We start from the raw sequence: 11,774 nt of genomic DNA on the forward strand, positions 1-11,774 counted from the left end.
ATTATATTTTCTTTTTATCCTATCCAAAAAATATATGCATATTGTTTATGACAAATCATATATTTTATGTAAAGTATTACAACTGAAAGGATTCATTAGAAAAGTTACCATAATTCTATCTACACCACAAAGAATAGAATGATTTTGTTATATTTTAGTTATATACATGCTAAGTTTATTAATACACCATTCTAAGTTTAAAAATCTAAAACAAATTAATAGACTAATTCATATGTCCTGTTTGAATTTTATAAAATTTAAGAAATCTATAAACAATTTTTAATAATTTTAATAAATAAATTCACATATATGCTTTTATTTTCAATTTTCTTTTTGAGAATATATTTACAAACACAACAACAAATAAAAACAGATTTAAAATTAAACGAATAGTTCATATTTCTTACAATTTAATTTTTTCTGTCAAAAGGTCTGTGCAAACTCAATAATAGATTTTATAATCAATGTCAATCATCATCATCATCATCTAAAAGATATTCTTTAAATTTCTCTTTCATTTGATATCTAAAAAATAATTAACAATTATTATTATTTATATTCCATTTTATGATTCAAAATTTAAATTGTATAATAATATAAAATATTTAATTAATATATTACATGAAAAGCATTCAGATTTATTAGAAAATAATGTGATAAAAATTTTAAGGTTCCAAGATATAATTGTTGTTTAATCATCTAATATATAAAATTAAGTAAACAAAGAAAAATATTTTTTCAAATGAATGCTAGAAGTGCATACTCTTCTTTAGTTAGATGTAAATAAAAATAAATAATCCTAGAAACAAATTAGGCGGATTTTTTAAAACGCCATTAAAATCAAAGCAAAAAAAAAAAACAAAACAAAAATAAAAAATTAAAGAACACACCCACTGTAAAACAGATTGTTCACTGCCTGTTTGTTAAGAAATCTATAATAAATTTCAATATTTTCATTTCTTTTTCCTTATTTGTTTTTCAAAATTACTTCATCAATATCAAATTATATCAGCAGTTTTATACATTATAATTTATTCCTCTTATTCAAGTAATTAAATACTATTCTCTTTTTATTACAAACATTTATTTATATTTAAAACATTTTATCAATGTGATTAGTATCATGTTCTGCTTTACATTTAAAATCATTGCAGCAGTTTTCCCTTCTATGTAATATTTTTTTTTTACAGTACAATTGGAAATAAATATCAAATTAAGGCAGTTTACTACAGATTTTAGAATTAGATACTTGTTCACAACCGGAACTGGGAGAGTAGTGTTGTATGGGCAAGCGCCAAATCCGACAGAGGGCGCTTGCCAATTAACCGACGTTCATACATAGGCTTAGCACTTGTAAAGCTTGAGTGATAGTGATACTGTGACTGTCAAGTTCTCGTGTAAATGATTTAATAATTATTAATTTAATTATTATTATAGCTTATTTTTATTATGGATCGATGGTTAAAAATGGGTCGTTTAGAAACGAGACATGATAATCGAGATGATAGTACTGAAAGCTGTAGTGAGGTACCGTTTCACCAGACGAAAAACAAAGGAAATGATGATAGAAAAGGGAAAAAGCGAAAATATGACAGCGACTATCTACAATTGGGTTTTCATTTTACTGGGGATGAGTCGGAACCTAAACCGCTTTGTGTTATATGTAACGAAGTTCTTGCCAACAGCAGTTTAAAACCATCACTTCTTCGTAGACATATTGAAACAAAACATCCGACACACAAAGATAAACCTCTTGAATATTTCAAAAGAAAATTAGCAGATATCAAAAAGTGTAGCCTTTCTTCTTTCTTGACTTCAAACGAAGATAGTAAAATGGCCCTTGAAGCATCATTTCGAGTAAGTTATAGAATTGCAAGATCTGGACAAGCGCATACAATAGCAGAAAATTTAATTGGACCATGTGCGAAAGATATCGCCAAATGTATGCTTGGGGAAAAGGCAGCAAAGAAAATTGAGCTAGTTCCCTTATCAAACAACACGGTGTCGCGTAGAATTAATGACTTGGCTAATTATGTGGAGAACGAACTTCTAAAAAGAATAAAATTGAATTATTTTGCAATTCAACTTGACGAATCGACGGATGTAACAAATGCCGCAGTCTTGCTTGTCTACGTTAGATATCTTTTTACGAATATTGTTCAAGAAGATGTACTATTTGCAAAACCTTTGAAAACCTACACAACTGGAGAAGCGATTTTCGATATGATCAATGGGTATTTTGAAAAGAATGGAATAAGCTGGTCTTATTGTGTGGGTGTGTGTACAGATGGTGCAAAATCAATGACAGGAAAATTTTCTGGTTTTGTGGCACGGGTGAAGAAGATCAACGAGAAAATTCAATGGACTCATTGTTGTATTCATAGACAAGCTTTAGTATGTAAGCGTATTCCTGCAGAGTTATCTACTACTTTAAGTGATGCTGTGAAAATTGTGAACTTTATAAAATCGCGTGCTACAAATTGCCGTCTATTCCGTACGCTTTGTGAGGATTTTGGAAGTTTCCACGTTTCTTTACTACTTCACACAGAAGTTAGATGGCTTTCCCGTGGTAAAGTTTTGACGCGTTTGTTTGAATTGAAGTCTGAAGTTCAAGCATTTTTTATTGATCATCCGTTTCATTTGTCTTCTTGTATATCCGATGTTCTTTGGCTGCAAAAGCTTGCGTATTTAGCTGACATTTTTTGTAAACTGAATGAATTAAATATGTCTTTACAAGGCGAGGGTGTCACCATTTTCAGTGTACATGATAGAATTGAGGCTATGTTGAAAAAGATCAATTTTTGGATTCAATGCCTGCAGATGAATGAGTATGGATGTTTCGATTCTGTCAGCACTTTTTTATCAGAAAATTCAATTAAACTTGACGAAAACATTAAAAGGAGTATATGTGAACATCTGAACTATCTTCGATTAACTTTCGATGACTATTTTCCCAACAGATGCAATATATCCATCTCAAACAACTGGATACGTAATCCATTTCAAGGAAATGTAAGTTCAGAAACCTCTCTAAATATACTGGAAAAAGAAAAACTCATAGAGTTATCTTGTGACAGTTCTCTAGAAGCAATTTTTAAAGATCAATCTTTAATTGACTTCTGGCTCAGTATACAAAATGAATATCCTGTTCTGTCAAAAAAAGCCATTGAAGTTCTATTACCATTTTGCACAACATATCTATGCGAGAAAGGATTTTCAACATATACTTATCTGAAAGATAAATACAGAAACAGGTTAAATGCAGAACCTGATCTAAGACTGAAATTGTCAGATATTGAGCCTAACTTTGAATTGCTTTGTTCTATCAAACAGCCACAAATATCCCATTAAGAGTTTTTCCAAATTAAAACATAAGAACCAGTTTGTTAAATTTATCTTGTTTTCAACTTTTATAGCCATCATTTTAGTCTTATTAATGTTTTATTTAAATGTTTCACGATTAATATAATCAATTATTCTGCAATATGTAAAATATATATTCTATCAAATTTTATTGCTTTTTTTTACCTGTCATTAACAACTACATAGGGGGTTCGTCAAATTTTTTTGGACCTTTCTTTTGGTTCGCGAGGAAAAAAAGGTTGGAATAACTGGTTTAATCATCTAATATATAAAATTAAGTAAACAAAGAAAAATATTTTTTCAAATGAATGCTAGAAGTGCATACTCTTCTTTAGTTAGATGTAAATAAAAATAAATAATCCTAGAAACAAATTACAGTTGTCCCTTGATAGTCCGATGTTTTGTAATCTGACATGCATTATTTTGTACAAACAAAATAAATATATTGAAAAATATAAAAACAAAAAAATTTATACTTTCAAAGTGTGAACACAGTATGTACATGTTTACATATGTACATAATTAATCTACCTACATTGTAGCATTTAGTTATAATGTTTATAAATTATTGTATGTACTGTATTATTTATGCCTATACATACTGTATGTATACATTTATTGGCTTCCATATTTCTTTTAATAAACATGTTTTAGTTAACCGAAATGGGTGTTTCATTTCCATATTCACCTAGGTAGCATTTTACTCATAATACATGTTATGAGTAAAATGCTGAATATTATAGGAATATTATAATATTAAGGAATATTATAGGCTACTGCTAGCAAAACAATGCCAAATATGCAATCACTTTCGGTAATCTGGACACTTTTGGTAATCCAACACCCCTTTGGTCCCATACCTGTTGGATTATCAAGGGACAACTGTACTTATAAAATTGACAATTTTTTTCATTTAACTGTTGTTATTGTTAAAAATTTTAAATAAAAATTTCTTTTTCCATAAAAAAATTTATAAAGAGAAATCTTTCTCAATGTATTATATCCAACACTTTATATGATTTCAAGAAAGGAAATAAAAAAAAAATATGATTGTTTATGAGTATGACATAGACATTAAAAGAAGATAAAGTTTTTCAAGAGAAATTATGATAACAAATTTTTGGTAAATCTCAAATGGATTAACTGATGACAAGACTATTCAGACAGATGATGAAAAGAATAATAATATTAATAAAATGGGCATGTGAATCTTGTCAATACAGTAGAGCGTCATTTATCCGAATCAATTGGAGACTGGGGTTGTTTGGATAACTGATTTTTCAGATAACCGATTATATACAAAAAAATATATTAACCTATCCCATGTTGAAATTTTTCTCCGTTGCGTGTCGCTTCGCGTTGAATTTTTGTCAATTTTAAGCCTAATGAAAATTTTTATAATAATAATTGTGGCTATTGTATCGTTAAAAATTATTTCTTTATTTTGTACAAACAAAATAAATATATTGAAAAATATAAAAACAAAAAAATTATACTTTAGAAGTTAATCTAGTATTAAAAACATTCGATTCAGCACGACACAGTCTGACTGGAAAGCTTTCAGTTAACCAACGTTTCGGTTGATCGGCTTTCAGATAAATGACGCTCTACTGTATTTATTTTGGCAAATTTATATCTATTTATATAAAATTGAATTTACAAGTAATGCTTCTACATCAAATGTTATGTAGACAAAGATCTGTAGAGATCTTATATAAGTAAATGTACATGTATCTACACAAATAAGATTGGATCTATAATCTAATTATATGTATATAAATAATCTTTTAAATCTAATCTTGTGTAGAGCAGTGCTTCTATTGCAATTTACCATCAATTTTATGAGATCATTCATCATTTATTTACTATACTATTATTAAATTTACCTTTGGTTATACAGTTTCTGTATTTTTAAAAGATTAGCAAGTTCAAAACCATTCAGAACAGACAGAAAGTATCTATAAAATTATGTTATCCTGTTTGGTACTCTTATTATCAAATTGTGCATTATTGAATGTTTTATTGTATTGTTACTATTAGTTTCTTAACACAACTCATTAATGATAGTGGACACTATTTAATATAATATTTTAAGCCAAATGCAATATCTTAAAACCATTATAATTATTAAATAATTATGAGTAATAAACAATAACTACAGCAATAAATAATAAAGTTGAAACATACCTTGATAATTTTTGTTTGATTGCTGATGGAAGTAGATTTTGATTGTTCTATTAGAAAAATAATATTGAAATCAGATAATTCAAGAAAATAATGAAATTATAAACAAATAAATAAAAACTTAATAAATCAATCTTCAATTCTGAATAATATTTAATTTAATGAAGTAAAATTAGCATTATTTTCTCTCATTAAGAAATTGTAGAATAATCAGTTTTAATAAGTCCCAAAAGTTTATGCAAAAAAAAAAAAAAAAAAAATGTAAATATGCATGCAAATATGCTAAAATTTTTTCAAACTGTGTTAATGTACTTTTTCCTAAATAATATTTAATAATCAATCATGTTGTTAAAATAAATGAAGTAAGAAGTGTGCAAATAATAGGAAAACTAAAATTTTGCTTAGATTTTAAGATTACATTTACTTAACTTTTATATTGCAATGCACAACTAAATAGTACTGAAAGTTTTCAACAGCAAAACTTTTTCTATTGATTGCTAGTACAGATTTGTACCCAGAGAAAGAATGCTCAGCATCACAAGAGGTAATGGAAGCATATTTTAAACACAGAACTTCTTAGACTAATAGTTCTTCCAGGGTTTCTAGAGAAACATTTTCTTTTTCTCTTAATCAGTCTGCAATAAACTTCAAAATAGTATATCTTTCATTTTTCTCCAATACATAATACAGTTTGGAAATAGCATGTACAAAAGCAACTTTACTAGTCACTAAAGGTAAAACTCTGTTTTACCTTCTCAACTATTTACAAAACATACACACAACAAGTATGCTGTTTTTCAAGCTGCAAAATCACATCATAAAGTAAATGAAAATTGGCTTGAATCTACACAAACTGATTACATATTCTTCTGGAATAATGTCTGTGTTGTACATATAGCAGCAGTTTCCTTGCCATCAAGCTCCATAACTACTTTTTTTAACTGTTTGGAAATTATTGGCATAATTTTTAACAGCATTTAGTAGGGAGCACCATAGAGTAACAACTGATTGCAGAGGGAGTGGAAGATACACTGATAAATTCTTGAACAATCCTACTCTACAAAGTGCTTTTAGAAATATTTTTTCATACATGAAATTAGTTTATCCATATTGCTGTATTTCCCTTTACTTTCTCAGCTATTCAATGCATTGCATGCATAAGGCATGTAACGTATATCATTTTAGAACACAGCACTTTAAGTCCTTGACCAGCCTTTTTCACGTAAGGTACAGCATCAGTAATGAACAATAAAATAGCATTATAAACTATACCATTTGGCCACAACACACTCAGTGAATGATTAAGTAATTTTGCAATTATCATGTGATTGACAACTTCCAAAACTTTCTTCCATCATAAGTAAGTATGTTTTTCCGTATCCATTCATATCCAAAGTTCTTATTATCATGCTTACAGCTACATGATCTACACTACTCAATGTTTCATTGATACTAACCTATATATTTGTTTTGCTTTTTACCTTGTAATGAATTTTATCAGGTGTCATGGTAACTTTTTAGTAGATATGATTTTCTTAATGAAGGTTTGTATATTTGTTTGGATGTTCTTTTGAACATTTCTTTAAAAATCCTCTGATAACATGTTTATTTAATTTTTTACTGCTGACAAGAATGCTGAGTATAGATCCATATTAGATTGAAACACTCAAAGTATCTGTTTATTGCTGCTCATTAACAGGCTTTATCTTTCCTTTGCTCATTTTCTATGTGAAAATTGTTTTTAAATATTGCTTGACTTGAAACAGCTTATCTGATCCAATTTTTATCCAATATCTTATCATATATTTTACGGAAGAGTATCTTTCTATCAGTTGAAAATATAGATTTTCTAAATACACTGACATATGAATTAATTTACTAGCTTTTGTTGAAACCATCACCTTACTCAATACACTGGCTATTTAAGGTTTGAAAGTCTGAAGAGTATTCATTCATGTCCTCATATACACTATACACACTAAATATTTTGTCATCATCAGAACATGGGAACTCTCCCACATTCTCAAACTACATCATGTTTTCTATTTCCATTAGTTTGACACTGTATTGCTTCAATTTGTTGTAATGTTTAGTTTCTTAAATTACTACTCTGTTTTAATAGCAATTAGTATGGTCAACCCTTCTGTCAAACTTTTTTTCACATCTGCAGTCACTTTCATGACCCTTATTTGTACATAGGTCAACATCAAAAAAAATTTATGGTTGTGTCAGCATTTCCATATAATTCATTTACATTTTGGATCAGTAAAGTTTTGTTTATCCAAACATCTCTATGGATGAACAAAAAAAAAGTATATGAACCAAAAGAAATAGTGCAAACTGATACAAAATTAAAGCATTTTTATGTTCAACAGTAAAAATAAAAACAAAGAAAAGATAACAAAAACATAACATTTAAATTATTTCATCTCACTTAGCTCATTGTTTGCTTAATTAAGCAAATAATGAGCTAAATATGCATACAACATTGCTGTAGCATCAAATATTTTTGATGCTACAGCAATGTGCCAAAATACATTCAAATAACATGGCCCAAAACTTTGAAAAACCACAAAAACTTATTTTTACACACTCCCTAAAGATATAAAGATATTTGGAAAAAATATGCATTTGCATGAACTTCTGGGCCTTAGTTTTTAATAACTGGATTTGAAAGAATCAAATAAAGTACACAAGAAAAACTTTTATATGATGTTTTCAAAAATCACTTTTATAAACAAGAGCGTCTGAAAACACAAAAAGCTAATGCAGTCAATTGATCTTGCACAGTTACCAAATTTTTAAAATTATTATAGATAAATTAAACTTACCATATCTTTAACAACAATTTGACAACTGTAACATAAATATTGAAAGGATTCTGTTCTGAAAATAAATTACATATCTAATTTTAAAATAAAATTTTAAATAATAAACACTAATATATATATTTAACAGTTTGAATGTTTAGTAATTATTAACCCAAAATATTTATTATTTAAAACATAAACAATCAAGACTAATATAATTATAACATTTTTTTTTAAATTTTTGAAAATATTAACGTATTATTCAAATAACTCATATATTTTTATTATTTTTATCTTTTAGAATTCTTTTTATATCTGAAGTCATTCGATGCATTAAATTTTTTATTCGTCTGAATATATTAGCTACAGAAACATCACCAAATAGACTTATACTTATTGGGCTTTGCAATGCTTGTTATAATTGTATGGTTGGTTATTCAGCATATTTCACCTGAGGAAGAACTATTTAACAGTTTGAAAACATTAGTGATAAATTGTATTATTCACACACCAGTAACAGGTTCTGGATAAGGTGTTGACTTATGTATTAGTTACATTTTTATATAAATAAATAAATGGAAAAAATATATATAATAATAAAGTTTGTAAAATTAAGAATAACCACTAAAATAATCAAGAAATATTGATCAATCAACTTTGTTGAAATAGTTAATATTTCTTATTGAAAATATCAATAAGAAATATTAACTATTTCAGTTTAATGACTGTAACAATCTTCAAACTTTTCTCAATCATTCTGTCTGAACTGTACAGAATGTTTAAAAAAAAATTCAGCACTTGCATAGTAGACAGTACACATCATACTGAGAAAAATGACTTAGTAAACATTAAAAACTCAACTGTTTCTGAGTTAAATAATCTGATAAAAACCTATTTTTGAGAGAGTTTGTGAGTCTATGAGAAGATGCAAGAGTACAATTAAATAAAAAGAAGGACATGTGGAACACCTGCAAATATCAAGGTAAAGATTTGTTAAGATTATCCTCTCTTTTCATGTCACATGCAGCATATAGAAGCCAAAAAGTCAGTTGTGATACTAACACACAAAACTGTTTATAACTCAGCAAAAATAAGTTGAAAATGCAACCGTTTCTAAGGTTTTTTTTATTCAGTATGGTTTGAACTATCGACCATGTAAGTGCTCAACTCTTTTTTGAACACCTTGTATAATATACTGCACTGTCACTAATCTAAACTATTATAATAATCTATGTTTTTGAAATTTGTTGTGTTTTGAGAAAAATCTATGATTTTTTTTTTCAAAGCACAACAAATTTAACAGTTAATAATTAACAGTATTGCTTTATTTGCTTCTTTTTTGAATTCTATAGTGTAGAAATCTGTATTATTAAATTAAAGTAATATCGTATAAAATTCAAGTTATTATTTAATTATTTTCAAGTTAGAGAGCAGTAGTAAGATAAAGCATGAAACTTTTCTAAACAATAACTGGATGAAGAAAACAATCTTGGCCTCCTATTGGATGGCCTGACCATTACAATCATCAGAAGATTACTATTCAATATATATAAGGTTCATCTTTCATTGAATGAGATATATCGTATTTTACGGACTATAAGAAGCACCTTAATTTTTAAACAATTTTTAAAAAGAAAATACCTATAAGACGCTACGGACTATAAGACGCACCTGAATTTTGGAAGCAATTTTTCGAAGAAAAAAGTGCATCTTATAGTCCGTAAAATACGGTAGTTCATACAATTATATATAAATAATACCTAGATTCTGATCCAATTTTGTTTCTCTGACAACATTTATTATTTGGAAGCTGACAATTACTTCCTATACTTGTTGAAGCTTGATTTTCTAGTTTCTGGCAGAGTCTTTCAGATAACTGCAAAGCTTTCAGAGCAGAACATTCTTCTATGTTTGTTGTATCAATGTATGACTAACAAGAAAAAATTAAGGTATTTAGAAAAATCAAATATATTATTAAGAATTAAAAACAATTTAAAATATTACATTTGAAATAGAGGTAATTAAAAATAACAGCGTTAAACTAAGAATTCGTATACATTGGTATCCAGTAAAATATATGACATAAATATCAAACCATTATTAAGGAACCAAAATATTTAAGTTTTAGATATGTTTTCAGAATATTTGATTTCTTAACTTCAGCTATTGAACTAAAGTTGAAATTTTAAATTTTGATAACTCTAATAATTGTCAAAATTTAAAAATTGAAATTTTATATTAGTCAATTTTAAAGAATTATATTATTTATGTAACTGAAACAATGATATAAAAAATTTCTAAAACTTAATATTTTGATTTCTTCTTGATGGTAGTTTTTTTTTTCATATAGAACTGTTACTCTTGAAAGTTGATGATTCAATAAGGTAATTTATTATTGTTGTTATATTTAAAAAAATAAATGTAATATGTACCATTATTATATTTAAAAATATTCATAATAATTATTAAGTATTTTTAATAATGTGAGGTCCTGGAAGGAATTTGGAATTTAGTGTTTAAATGTTAACGAATATCTGATGGGACAGTTAAACTCTCATCTATATAAAATAAGATGACAGTGTCTCACAAAGATAATTAAAATTTTCTTTTGTCAAAAAGGTAAACCAAAGGCTTAAATTACAAGGGAGAATTTCAAAGTTGAAGGAATTTTATATGATCAGTATCGGGTTGAGTGTCAATGATACACTCTCCTGCCCCCCAAAAGGTTTCAAACTGTCAACTGGAGACAAGGGAAGACCAATTGGAAAGTGATGAGGGAGATCATCATCCAATCAGAATGCAGAATTGAGAAGTGAATTCCTTTAAAAACCTGCGTTTCAAAAACACAAGATTCTTTTCTCCAAGATCCATTCTTTTTTCTCCACAATTCATGTTCCAAGGAATTAACTTTCAAAAACACATCTCATCCCAAAGCTATTCTTTCTACTAAACCATACTACTCAGAATACGATCCAGCCATCTTAAAAGTTTAAGTCCTCTTTGTTGTACCTCGGTGGAAAAAAAATATATAATAATAAAGTTTGTAAAATTAAGAATAACCACTAAAATGATCAAGAAATAGTGATCAATCAATCTTGTTGAAATAGTTAATATTTCTTATTGAAGATATCAAACCAGTTTAATAACTGTAACAATCTTCAAAATTTTCTTATTGGATAGTCATATTTTAACTGATCGAATCTATGACTTTATCCACAATTTCATCAGACAAAAAGAGTCCTGGGGCCATCAACCCATAAGATGTAAGTCGCTGAGGGACCAATCATCAATGACAACAGCAACGTTCGGACTTTTCCTAGACTCTCTCCTCTGATTGAACAATCAAGCTGAATCCTTTGTAGGCAAGATTAACAAAACTCTTGTAAGCATATTTTTTTCTCAATTAAATGGAATTAA

General features: G+C 27.6%; 1 long non-coding RNA gene across 1 annotated transcript; it reads right to left on the reverse strand.

Annotated features, from left to right (window-relative positions):
- Positions 1-276: 276 nt before the first annotated feature.
- LOC136982939 (uncharacterized) lies at positions 277-10,129 on the reverse strand. Its single transcript, XR_010881948.1, has 4 exons — positions 10,118-10,129; positions 8,379-8,433; positions 5,551-5,597; positions 277-525 (listed from the first exon to the last, which is right to left on the reverse strand). It is a non-coding gene; the product is annotated as an uncharacterized lncRNA (long non-coding RNA).
- Positions 10,130-11,774: the final 1,645 nt, after the last annotated feature.

The sequence above is a fragment of the Centruroides vittatus genome, unplaced genomic scaffold, assembly GCF_030686945.1.
Source record: "Centruroides vittatus isolate TY-2023 unplaced genomic scaffold, ASM3068694v2 contig_874, whole genome shotgun sequence".
Lineage (NCBI taxonomy): Eukaryota > Metazoa > Arthropoda > Arachnida > Scorpiones > Buthidae > Centruroides > Centruroides vittatus.